The 9836-nt window shown below is 45.4% G+C and overlaps 1 pseudogene across 1 annotated transcript; it reads right to left on the bottom strand.

Annotated features, from left to right (window-relative positions):
• Positions 1–9100: 9100 nt before the first annotated feature.
• On the bottom strand, positions 9101–9613 carry LOC310791753 (phospholipid hydroperoxide glutathione peroxidase pseudogene; annotated as a pseudogene). The gene has a single exon. The product of its transcript is annotated as a phospholipid hydroperoxide glutathione peroxidase pseudogene (transcript).
• Positions 9614–9836: the final 223 nt, after the last annotated feature.

The raw sequence follows: 9836 nt of genomic DNA on the forward strand, positions 1-9836 counted from the left end.
TAAACCACAACACTGACTTAATACAATATTCTCTTAAACTGGTGTGTTTTTTTCTGTATGAAAATGTATATTTTGCATGCTGCTTTGTTTCTGCCCAACAACACTGATAAAGTGCTTACATTGAGTTGTGTCTGCTAAAGTAAATCAAGCGCACCCCGATTATTTGAAACCGTATCCAGGCAGACTTTCGAGTTGGTATTTTCATTTTTGGGATTTCCCCCGTTTTCTCCTCAATTGTACTTGGCCAAATTCCCCCTGATGTCCCGGGCGTTGTTGCACCCCCTCTGCCGATCAGGAGAGAGGTACCTGACAGCGAGGAGGAGTTTCACCGGCAAGATGTAGCGCATGGGAGGAGCACGCTATTCCCCCCAGTTCCCCTCCCCCCCCGAACACGTGCCCTGACCGACCAGAGGCACCAGTGCAGTGACCAGGGACACATACCTTTCATCCGGCTTCCCACCCGCAGACACGGCCAATTGCCTGTATGGACGCCCGACCAAGCCGGAGGCAATATCCAGGCAGATTTTATGAGATTCACTGTGCATCTGTTTGCCTGTCCGACACACACGCACGCACGCACACACACACACACGCACACGCACACAGGGCTCCACCCCTGGTTTTACAGCATAGCCCTTGGCACACAACCTGATCTGATCCAGTCACATGCACAGGACTGAATGTTCTCCCAGTTCCTATACACACACATTCAAACGCTTCTGTTAGGTACATGTAGCATTTTAAACATCATTATTGTTTAATTAACTGTGATGTGATTCGTTTGTTGGATTGCAGAAACATCCATTGGCATGTCTTAATCAATAAGCTATATTTGCATACACATAATTAACGCTATGAGTTATTGGTCATAAGACATCTCACACATGCAGAAATGGAGACGCACATACATAGGAGGATATTTCTTCACCCTCTGCTCCACAGCACATAGAGGTCAAAACAGACTTTCACCCACTGCATGAGGTTGACCTTGCTGATACAGACAGGCAGCCCTGTAGGCTCCAAGTCAAGTCATCCCCCCTCCTCTCTCTCTGTTTCTCTCTGCCTTCCTTTGCCTATAAAGCGTATGTCAAATTGTGACATCGCGGCTGAATATTTGGACTCTGTACATTGATCAGATGGTACATTGAGATTCAGTCTCTCCTATAACACAGTGTATTGGAGAATGTTATGGTAATAAATATACTTTCATAAGACATCTTTCTGGCTCCTGGCTTCAACTTCATTTGGTTTATATTGTTATGTATATTACATTAGCGGATGAAGAGTGGTTGAAATTCCATTCTCTAACACATACAATCCGACATTTTATTCTGGCAATTGGGTTGTACTAAATATCAATATCTGTAAGGGATTATACATGCCATTATTATGTGTCTTAATCTGCTACTCTGTGACCCTGCACTCTATAGTGTCTTTATAGCAGGCTAAAGGCTTGGAGAAAAGGAGGATGCATTATATTGTTCTTGTGTATGCTACCCTCACCTGGTAGAAAGCAGGCATTACAGCACAGGAAGAATAAAAAGGTTTCCCCTCACAGTAGTTGCGCGCTGTGTGCGTGTGTGTGTGTGTGTGTGTGTGTGTGTGTGTGTGTGTGTGTGTGTGTGTGTGTGTGTTTTAAGGTGACCCGATTTCTGAAATGAATATCTGGGACATTTCCAGTTCGGCAGTCAATATATCATTAAAATATCCAATGTTATAATCTACGAAATACAAAAAAGGGACAATCCAAAACTTTGCTTAAGTTTGGAGCATTATTTAGTCCCCTTCCTGACAAGCATGGTTGTGGCCAATGAATGCTTTAGGTCCTCTAGTTTCATATGATACCAGTATATTCACTCTAGCTTTAAAAATGAGCCTGCTAGGGCCTCTGAAAGACAGTAATCTCTGCCGCAGACGAGGAGTAGAAAATCTGGGACATTTTCGGGGACAGCTCCAGCCGGGGACAGGTCACCAAAATCGGTGACTGTCCCCGAAAATCGGGGACGTCTGGTAACCTTAGTGTGTGTGTGTGTGTGTGTGTGTGTGTGTGTGTGTGTGTGTGTGTGTGTGTGTGTGTGTGTGTGTGTGTGTGTGTGTGTGTGTGTGTGTGTGTGTGCATGTGCATGTGTGTGTGACTGTGTCTGTCTAGTGAATATAAAGACGTGTAAACTAGGTTGCCGATTGCAAGCAACTAGCCACCCTAGTCTCTCCCCATGCTCAAATATGACGTTGAATCACATACTACCACAACAGAGAGCGATCTGTGTATCAGTGTAAGAAGTCTCATGGGTCTGGCGTTGAGACTAAGCCCACCCTCACCCTCCCCTTCCAAACAACATGTAGGAGAACTCAAGTGTTGCCAACTTGGCAACTTTGTCGCTATATTTAGCTATACTTTTCAGACCCCCCCTGGCGACTTAATTTATCCAAAGCATCTAGCGACAAATTTGGCAACTTTTCCTGGCCATGGGAGGCATTTGCCAATAAATTAGTGCAGCAGCTGCCAGGTTCTCTCTCTCTCTCTCACTCTCTCTCTCTCTCTCTCTCTCTCTCCATCTCCCTCTCTCTCTCTCTCTCTCTCTCTCTCTCTCTGCCTGTGTGATGAATGCAGCGCTTCACACACAGTGCAGCACCTCCCCCCCCCCCCCCCCCCCCCACTGTGAAGCTAACGAAAAACATGAAAGGCCATATCTAGAACCAGTGTTTTTGTTTGTCCGTTCTGGGCTACTGTAGAAACATGGCGGGCTCCATGGAAGAGGACCCGCTCCCTATAAAGAGTCCATTCTAAGGTAACAAAAACGCAATGATTCTTATTTTCAGGTGATTATACACTAATTAAAACATACTTATGAATATTATATTCCATTTCTGCCAATAGATCCCCATAAATCTTACACACTGGTCCTTTATAAATCAACCAATGTTGTCGTTTTCTTTGTGAGGACGACCTGGTCCATATGAACCAAATCTCAGCCTGAAATATTTCATTCCACTGAACATTATTGGAACTTGGGAAGGCTTTGAGCATTTCTTTTTATCCTTGATACAGCTCCCCTCTCCCAAAGAGCATCATCTAATTTCTACAACCTCCAGGCCAAATTATCATTCCTTTCCCTTTACAATTTTTTTTACTTTTCTGTAAGTAAGAGTATGGCTATTTTCTTCTAGCAGCCAGTCGCAGTTCCTCTGGTGGTCAGCAGGGAGCGCTGTGACGACATGAAAGATGGGCAGCGATGGGCATGCTGAAAGATGAGGAGAGAGAAATGGAGGAGTGTCAGTGGGCCTACACAGATGAGCAGGTGGGCCAAAGAAAGACAGTATAAAAGACGACATGCCTCTTGCTAATAAGGGTTTCTCTGCAGCGCACTGCTGCAGGGACCAGTGTCCAGTTCAGCACTGCTGCAGGGACCAGTGTCCAGTTCAGCACTGCTGCAGGGACCAGTGTCCAGTTCAGCACTGCTGCAGGCACCAGTGTCCAGTTCAGCACTGCGAACAGCGCCCAGGTGCTGTGTGGCTCGGCGCACATGGGCGATTCTAGGCTTTGCAACCAGGGGGTGAACGATGACACAGCAATGCATAACCCACAAGGCTGGTCCAGGGGGGCGGGTCCCCCGGGAAGAAAAGTGTGTACGTTTGAAAGTAAAATGAATAAATCTGGTGCACTTTGAGAGCAAAAGAGAAGAGGCTAGATCTATGAAAAACTACACACATCATCATTATCCTCTTTACTATCCTGTGGCTTTACAGTGATCCAAAAAATATTGTTTCATATATTCGCATGGGCGGAGTTAATGGCGGGGCCAGGGGGGCCTGCCCCCCCCCCCCCCCCCCCCCCAGTCGTAAAAAAAAAAAAAATGCTCCCCATTGTAAATCTCCATCTCACTGTCTGGCAGAATATGATCATACAATTTATATACACTTTGACAAGAATCACAGGTATCTCTTTGCTAAAGCTGTGACAGGGGGGTCTCTGACAGGGCCTTGCTGCAGCCGCCCCCTCCCTCTGGAATGCCCTCCCCAGTCACATCTGACAGGCCAAAACTCATTGTCTTTCATACTCATTGTATGTCATCTTTCCAAAAAAGCCCTTTTTACTGTTGCTTTTGACCTATAATATTTCTCTCTCTCTCTCTCTCTCTCTCTCTCTCTCTCTCTCTCTCTCATCTATTTTAATATTTTCTCTCTTTATTAAAGTTGTTTTATCCTGTATTTGTAAAGTGTCTTTGAGCACGGTCAAAAGCAACAGTGAACAGTGAAGCACTATATAATATACATTACATTACTAAACATACAATAATGAGTATTCATGTTCTGTAATTCTACTCATATTCTAATATTTCTTATATTTCCATTCTTATACTTAATTAAACAATAATTAGAGAGAGACCATGATGATGCCAGCCTTAAAATGAGATATTCCTCTAAATATGACTTCAAACGGGCAACATTTCAAATGTAAAACGGCCAAATGTTTTTTGCAAATATGTGTCTCCTGCAGAAGTGGCCCCCCCAGAGCTAAAAGTCAAACTCCACCTATGTATATTCGGCATACAGAATTCGCCATTATCGCTATTGCGGTAAATACAATATTCCTGGAATGCGAGTTTTAACAAGCCAGTTACATTTCTTTGCATTCTCAGACATTACCGTTTGATTTATTTAGTATGTTCCATACAATTGGCCAAGTTAGTAGTTAGTTTTTATGGGATAGAAATTCTGCCAGATGACAGGCACTAGGTGCCATTTTCCCCTTCATTTGGAAGAGAAAATTATCCTGAAATGAAGATTTGATTGAGAGCTGCCATGTCGTGATATGATTGGTTGAAATGGGGTAGACATTTGATAGTACTAGGTGACGTCAGCAAACTGTAGATTACTGTTATGAATGAAATCTTGAAAAATTTACTTTTGATGTGAAAAAGTGTGAAAAACTAAAGAAATTTGATTTTTGTGATTTTTTTTGGCATACATTATTAAATAGGTGTACTCTATACCCAGGTATTTGAACTAAAATGAAAGAAAAGTCATTTTTGGGTTCAGCTCGACTGTGCCTACCATATTCCACCCACATGCCAGGGCATGCCAAATAAGGCTTTCAAAAGGCGTTTGTTGTTAGAACGCCGTTTTGAGGGATTTTTTTTAAATCTCCTACAGGGTAGGTATAAACAGGGTAGGTATAAACAGTCAATGGTATAAACTCAATAAACTGACTGGGAGTTTTACCTTCAGTGTGCAGACTTTATTTATTTTCTAGGTAGCCTAGCACCAGAGGAACATTCTTGAACTTCTAGAAATGCCAGAAGCGGTAACATCACTAACTTGCTATTTTTGTGTGTGAAAGCTAATGGTAGCTAGCTAATTATTAGTCCAAGTAGTTGGCTATCAATCCCCTGTAAACTCTTATCGGTACATGTCCACAACAGCGTGTGTTTTCACGTCCGACCTCCCCGCTTCCACAGAATCGCACGCTTGTGGGTGGGCTCGATGTTTGTTCCTTACTGCACCTGATTGGATGAACATTGTGGGCTGTCCTCCACGGTTTGAAGCGTAGAAAAAACATGGCGGCAAATTTGAAATGTTCTCTTCCTATATTAAAACCACTGGGCGAAATGTGTTTCTGATCACATGTATACAACAGGCCATGCTGTGTCTCCCTGTGCCTTTGTTTCGGGTTTAGAATCGTTCGTTTAAAAGATCAGATACGAGTTCGGGAGGCGCGGGACACAGTCCTCATTTGCACAAAGTATCTGGCTCAATACGTATGCAAATGAGCAGGCGCGCGGTGCCCGCTCCAGGCTCGCGGAACTCCCCGCCTGCCCCACAATGCATTGCACAGCTGTCTCCATGGGACGCGTACAACTCCCCGCCCTGGTGGACATGCACCATTACTTGCTTTGCTGTGAAGCTACTAGCGGTTAGCATGCTAACTGTCAGCTAGCTCACGTCACTTCAGTGTTCGTATTGGCGATGCGAATGCAAACAGGGGAAAAAGGCCCTTGAAGGAATCAGTTCTCAGGGGACCTCAGCTCCCCAGTAGGCTCCAAGAGCACCTTCGTGCGTTTGTGTGTTAGAATTAGGTTCATATTAGGATTACGTCAACGTTAGCCAGGGTTCTGGGTTATTGAATGTAGTCAGTGAAATTTCTCACAAGAATAGTGATACAATGTTTGGGTGTGGGTGTACGTATGTGTGTGTGTGTGTGTGTGTGTGTGTGTGTGTGTGTGTGTGTGTGTGTGTGTGGGTGTGTGTGGGTGTGCGCCCGTTATTGTTTGCAATTCTCCTGCTGTTTGTTAACCTGGCCATCTGTCTGACCCCTCTCACTATTGACCTTGTGTGTGTGTGTGTGTGTGTGTGTGTGTGTGTGTGTGTGTGTGTGTGTGTGTGTGTGTGTGTGTGTGTGTGTGTGTGTGTGTGTGTGCGGGCGTGTGTGTTCGTCCATGTATGTGTGTGTGTCTGTGTCCATTGTGCCCTTGGCCACATTAGGACAGACATCATTAACTCCTGAGTGACCACAGCACAATACAGAGGGAGAGAGAGAGAGGGAGGGAGGGAGGGAGAGCGGGGTGAGGAAGACAGAGGAAGAGGAGTTGGAGACAGAGGTGTGTGTGTGTGTGTGTGTGTGCGTGTGCGTGTGCGTGTGCGTGTGCGTGTGTGTGTGTGTGTGTGTGTGAGGTGGGTGCTGCTGAGAAAGTAGAGGAGGGAGGAGAGAAACTTGTGCAGAGGGGTGGGAAGTGAATCATATAGAGCAGCACCTCAGAGGTCAGGGCATTGACCTCCAGAGCTACAACCCCACCCTGCTATGGCATCAAGCATTTCATTATGTCGCTTTGCAGTTGTGTCACAAATATCTCACAGCGTCTGGCACCATCGTGGAGGTCCAGTGGAGAACTGGCTGTATGCAAGTGAAATCATCTCTGAATAACAACCAGGCTAGAGAGAGAGAGAGAGAGATCCGATGATGTCACTTTGTGCTACTGGTGATGACGTCATCGCTGTGTGACATCGTCATCATCACACTCATTGTGAGGTCATCGCTGTCCTGTGGCTCCCCCATTGTGATGTCATACATCACTATTTGCAGGAACCTTTCTAACAGCACTCTCAGTCCCCCCCTCTGCGGTTCAGAATCAGACCACGGTAATGCTCTCACTGATTTAATTTCCTGGTGTGATGATAACTTCTTAGACTTAAACCTGTCTCAATCCAAGGAACTGATTATTGACTTTAGACGTAACAGAGATGCAGCCAAATGAGCCAAAAGCCATAATGAAAAGGTATTTCTTTGGACGACCATCTTAAGTTTGATGTGAACACTGAGGCCATTGTAAGGCGGGGGCAACAGATTATCCACCTTATCCGCAAGCAAATCCTCCAAATGTTACCTTCTTCTGGACATGTTTTTGCAGGCACATTTGATCTGTCGCCAAACGACAGTTTGCAGTGGGGCAGTATATTATCTTTGAGTTATTTAAAAAGTCTCCTGTAGCCAACTGTCCTGTAACTTCTGAATGCATGCATGATCTCTTTAACAGAGCCAAAAGGCACAGATTAGAGGAGACAGACCAGCAGAGGTCAGGTGACTCAATGTGTAGAAATTAATAAAGCTCAAATAAGACTGTATGGCTTTGCTAAAGAGGTGGTTGATGCCATAAAAGTAGTCTCGCTTACCAGACTTCACCAGAAGTCTGGCTGCATGGAAACAGGCTGCTGGTATCAGCTCTGCCATTGGTGCAGAGTGCCGATCATTTCAGACGGCAGTGGAAGAAAGTCCATTTTCTGCTCCCTGCAACCTCTGCCATTGGCTCCGACCCGCTCTGACTGACTGGCTACGACCATATATGGATTTCCTTTCCGCTCCCTCCGTGTCGAATCTGTCGATCTCAAATGCCTGCGCCGCTGTGAAACATTATCAACAATGCTAGCTTGTTGCTACATGTTGAAAACGATTGGATCTTGGAATGTGCCTGCTTGGTACTTGGTTTGGTTGTAAAGATAAACAGAGCTTTACCCCCGTTGTAGAGTCTGGCAAGTGAAACTACCTTAAAAGTGATGTCCATCTCCTAACTGGCATCCTTGTGATAAGGAGCTATGTCAGAGCCATGTGGCCTGAAATGACCAACGCGTTAATGATCCTCACTCCCTGTAATCAAACAGTAACGTTAGAAGTAAGTGAAGATGTGCAAATACTACTGGCCCATTTTTGCACAAATTAAATATGCAAGAGTAGTCTCTTTACTTTACACAACAAAACGTGTTTTATTATGAACAATGCTACAAATTGCGTGACTACAACAGACTGTGAGAACAGCTACTGGAGGGTTTAGGGCAGGGATACTCAACTTGCTTTGCCCAGGGGCCACATTCGTGAAATGATAAGGGGCCAGGTAATAAACAAACGATATACATTTTTCTGTAGCGGATTGTAGGTTTTTGGGGTGTCAGCCGGAGTTTCAGTCTGACAATGTTGTGCACACATAGTACATAGATAGGTAGGTGCCTGGGTAGCGAGCGGACGCCGGTATTTGACAATTTAGCTGGAGCTCAGTCAAACTTTATTTCACGTGAGTTTTTATTGTGAATTAGATTCTAATTCACAATGAAAATGAACGTGAAATTATTAGAAAAGGGTCAGGGGGGCCACTCTGCACCCTGTCGCGGGCCGCATCTGGGCCCCGGGCTGCAAGTTGAGTACCACTGGTTTAGGGATTCCTATTCCTTCTCTCCTGTGGACCAAATAAATCAAAGGTTGGTCATCCTCCCAGGAGGTTGGTTGCACGCCATTTTCATCAGGTCTGTCCTGTCCGCCAGGTGGCTTTACAGACAGACCGTCACTGCTCTGGTGCTTTGGAGAGTGGTGGAGATAGGAAGGATGAGGGGATGGATGGGATGGACAGATGAAGGGATGGGCTATCACTCAGTAAGTGAGGCATCAGTCAGTCGCTATGCAATTACAAGTAGATTCTTCTTCTTCTTCTTCTTTCGTGTATCGTCAGATGGCCAACTGGGGGAGAAGACGACAGCCTCCACGTGGCCTCTCCTGCGAGTAATGAGAAATGGTGCAAGACCAACTCATGAAACTAATGTCGCCGAAGAATCATCATCACAAGTAGATAAGAAGATCCTTCTCCACCACACTTGGATTATCCATGAGGCTGTATCTCCTCATCACCTGGCCCTCTTTGTTCATCAAAAACTTGGTGAAATTCCCCTTGATACCGTTGAACAGGAAGCCTCGCCCGTTGGGCTGCTCCTTCAGCCACTTCCACAGTGGGGGGGCATCGTCTCCGTTCACACTGATCTTACTGAACATGTGGAACTGGGCCTTGTAGGATCTGGCGAACTCCTTGATCTGAGATTCAGTACCGGGCTCCTGGTTCAGAAACTGGTTGCAGGGGGAAGGCAAGGATGCTTAAACCGCTCTCAGCGTACTTGGCGTGCATCTCTGCAAACTGCGAGTAGTTTACTTTGGTTTTACCTCATTTAGAGGCAACGTTGGTGATGATGACAACGTTCCCCTGTATTTCCCAAGGGACACCATATTGCCGTCAATGTCCATCGCTGAGAATTCATAAATAGACTTGGCCATCTTCCAATCCCCTGTCGGGATCGACATGTTGTTGTGAGGGCACCACAGGTCCAGTTTACCTCTACAGTGAAGGAAGCTGTCACTTGAGCAGTTGTGATGTCATCAGTGATGTCATTAGTGATGTCACTCTAGCAATTGTGATGTCACCAGACCAGTGATGATCATCAGTCAGTTCGATCTGAGGACCTTAAAGGAGGACTTACCCCCTAGATATGTATTAGAACAGTGATTTGAAAATACCTATTGAAAA

This window comes from Poromitra crassiceps (genome assembly GCF_964638095.1).
Source record: "Poromitra crassiceps genome assembly, chromosome: 17".
Classification (NCBI taxonomy): domain Eukaryota; kingdom Metazoa; phylum Chordata; class Actinopteri; order Beryciformes; family Melamphaidae; genus Poromitra; species Poromitra crassiceps.